Genomic DNA, 3,558 nt, shown 5'->3' on the forward strand with positions numbered 1-3,558 from the left:
AAGAAAAACCTAGAATTCGATAAAAATATACTATGGAACTCCTAGAAAAGACAAGGGATGATTTAGATCACATCCAAGAAAAAGGTAATCAAAATCAAATACAAGTACATCATGAAAATTAGATTCGGTTGGCTAAGAAATCAGATCCATAAGAAGAACTAGGTTTCAAACGGATCTTACAAGAATTAGGGTTGAGATCTCTATGCTGATCATAAACCCTAAAGAAAGAATGAGATCATGGAAGAGATGGTTGCAAGAATGCAGTATCTTCTTCCCAATCTCAATCAAGAACAAGATCGAAGAAAGAATAAATTACAATACAAAAGAGATACTAACCTTAGACTGATAGATCGGAGATGAGAGGCTTCAGATCTTGCAGAGGAATCTTTGAAATCACCGAAGAGAGTTTCAAATGAGTCTTCCCACGTTCTTAGAGTGTTTTGGAGGCAAGGATACTAAGAAACATGAAGTGTGTTTAAATAGAGAATCAAAAACCCTAAAATTGGAGTTTCTCGGATTTAACACACCATTGGTCAAATGCTTGGTCGACTAGCCTAGTCGACCAATCAGGTCAGCAAAGTTCAAACAGGGAATTGGAGGATCAAATGAACACCAAACCCCAAGGGATTTTGCACACACATCAAGTGACATACCTAGTGTTTAGAAATGCCTTTGAACCAAGTCAGATAACTAATCTCATCTTCAGACAGGTGCAACTTTCTTTCCAAATATGCACAGACTCCCAAGCATGGAACTCCATCATCAATCTCCATGGGTTCTTGGTCAAACACCATGTCTTCTACTGAGATGGCCTATAGTTGGCTTCTTCCTTTACTCCGGGTCTTCGGACCTATAAACAACCGGGTTTCTGGGTTAGGGTTAAGGCTAGGATAGGGCTGGATTTCACATTCTCCCCCCCCCCCTTAAAAGAAATTTCATCCTCAAAATTGAAAGCATACTTGAACTTCCAAAAAGTTGAGGAAACTTCTCCTTCATAACTTCTTCCTTCTCCCAAGAAGCTCTTTGGGGGTATGGTTCTTCCACCGAATCTTCACCAAAGGAATGGTGCGATTTTGTAGTTGCTTGTCCTTCTTATCTAGGATTTCAGCTGGCTCTTCATCATAGGTAAGATCAGCACTAAGTCCTTCGGGCGCTTGCTGTAGTATGTGTTTTGGATCTTCTATGTATTTCCGAAGCATCAAAACATGAAACACATTATGCACTGCAGCAAGAGATGGAGGCAAAACCAAATGATACGCAACAAGTCCAACCTTTTCCAGAATCTCAAAGGGTCCAATGTAACGAGGGCTAAGCTTTCCTTTGACATTGAATCTCATTACACCCTTCATAGGTGAAACCTTCAAGAAAACTTTCTCCCCAATTTGGAATTCCAAATCGATCCTTCTCTTATCAGCATAGGATTTCTGTCTTGACTGAGCAGACTTAATCCTTTCTCTAATCATGTTGACCATTGCGCTTGTAGCTTCAATCATCTCCGGACCTAAGACTTTTCTTTCACCAGTCTCAGTCCAATACAAGGGTGTCCTACAAGTACTACCATGCAAAGCCTTGAATGGAGCCATGCCTATTTGTTGCTTGATAACTGTTGTTATAGGCAAACTCAACCAAAGCTAAGTGTTCATCTCAATTTCCACCCATATCCACTACCCAAGATCTAAGCATATCTTCCAAGGTTTGAATTGTCCACTCAGATTGTCCATCAGACTGTAGATGATGAGTTGTACTCAAGTTTAATTGGGTTCCCAAGGCCTTTTGCAAACTGTTCCAAAACCTTGAGGTGAACCTAGGATCACGATCAGAAACAATACTCACTGGCACTCCGTGCAGACAAACTACATTATCCACATATAGCCGAGCTAGCTTATCCAAAGTATGAGTGATCTTCATAGGAATGAAATGGGCTGATTTGGTCAATTTATCAACAATTACCCATACAGTGCCATTACCTTTAATTGTCCGAGACAAGCTAGTCACGAAGTCCATAGAGATATCTTCCCACTTCCAGCTAGGAATAGGAAGAGGCTGAAGTAATCCAGATGGGGGTTGATGAACGGCTTTCACACGCTGACAAGTCTCGCACTTGGCAACAAAATCATCAACATTGGCCTTCAAACCAATCCACCAAAAATGTTCTCTTTAGTCCTTATACATCTTGGTGCTTCCAGGGTGTATTGTAAAGATCGACTGGTGTGCTTCCTTCAATATCACTTTCTTGATTCCTTCATTAGCTAGCACACAAAGTCTACCTCTAAACAATAGGGCACCATCCATAGATATACCTGATGCGTCCAAAATCTGCTCAGCCCTTGGATCTCCGGGTGATGTCCTGCAAAACGAAAGCGTCAGATGTGGCCCGACCGCTGGGGTCGGGAGTCCACCTCCGAAGGCTAAGTCAGTTTATGAACTTAATCACAAACGGCTCTGCTAGAAGCGCAGAGCTAAGGAATGAAGAACTGGGAAAGGTGATCTAGATAGCAGATCGCTGATAGTTTAGGTCTATCAGTATGTATCTGAACCTAAGTCTCAAATAGTATTCTTTTTTGATCCCCTCACCTTGTATGGTAGTGAGATTTATATATAGTGTACCTTCGAATCTCCTTCGTTGGATGCACTTGAGCCTTCTTCGGGTAGTCGCTGGATCTTATCCGTGAGATCCGTTGAGCAATAGACTTCTACTTGTTTGGCTAGTAGAGGACTCCTGAGATAACCTTTAGGTTATACGATGTTTATCCCTTCAATAATGATTATCCACAGCCGTCAATTCGAGTCTGCCATCATTAGGGTGATTACCCTAATCCATAAGTAGGATTAGGGCATGCTTGCGGCCAAATAAGCTTTCTTCTTCAGCAAGCCATCTTCTGGATCCGGTTCGCTCGGGAGCGAGTCGGTTCTCTCCATCTCGACCGGGGTCGAGGGTCGGACCAGGTATGAACCCGGTCGGATCATAAACTCTCCATATCACGAGCCCCCCTGCACTGCCGTTCGGTCGATCCCAAGGGCTTGGTTTTTAACTGGGTTCGTCGTCAGGTGATAATCTCTGCGTGCTTCATTAAATGTCATATCACATTTAATGCGGTGGTCACTTTTCCTCGAGCGTTGCTGAGTGTAAGGCCACATATCTCCTTGCAGCTTGATCTGTCGTGGCTCACGTCATCCAAGCGACGGTTTCCGAACGCCTATTTCGGATTCGTGAGTTCAAACTTTCAAAACTTCTTGCAATCTTGATCGTTGATTTTGAATCAATCTCGATCGTTCAGATTCCCGAACACTCGTGCGGGAGTTTTAAAAGCGGTTCGTTGTCTTCGTAGGTTTCATTCTTCCTGTCTGGAATTTGAACCTTTGTTGTCTGCTTCGCGCCTTCCTGCCTTCAAGCTTCCGTCTCACTGAATCAGTAAGTTTACTGGTCTTTTTCTTTTTGTAGTTTACTGAAACGAGTAATGGCGGACGATAGGGCTTCTTCTGTACCCAGTGTTGGTAATAGCAGTGATGCTTTTGCTTCTCCTGCTCCCAAACAGTCGGATAGTGATAACAAAACCC

This window comes from Hakea prostrata, chromosome 6 (assembly GCF_041222555.1).
Source record: "Hakea prostrata isolate BN-2017 chromosome 6, UWA_Hpros_2, whole genome shotgun sequence".
NCBI classification, from domain to species: domain Eukaryota; kingdom Viridiplantae; phylum Streptophyta; class Magnoliopsida; order Proteales; family Proteaceae; genus Hakea; species Hakea prostrata.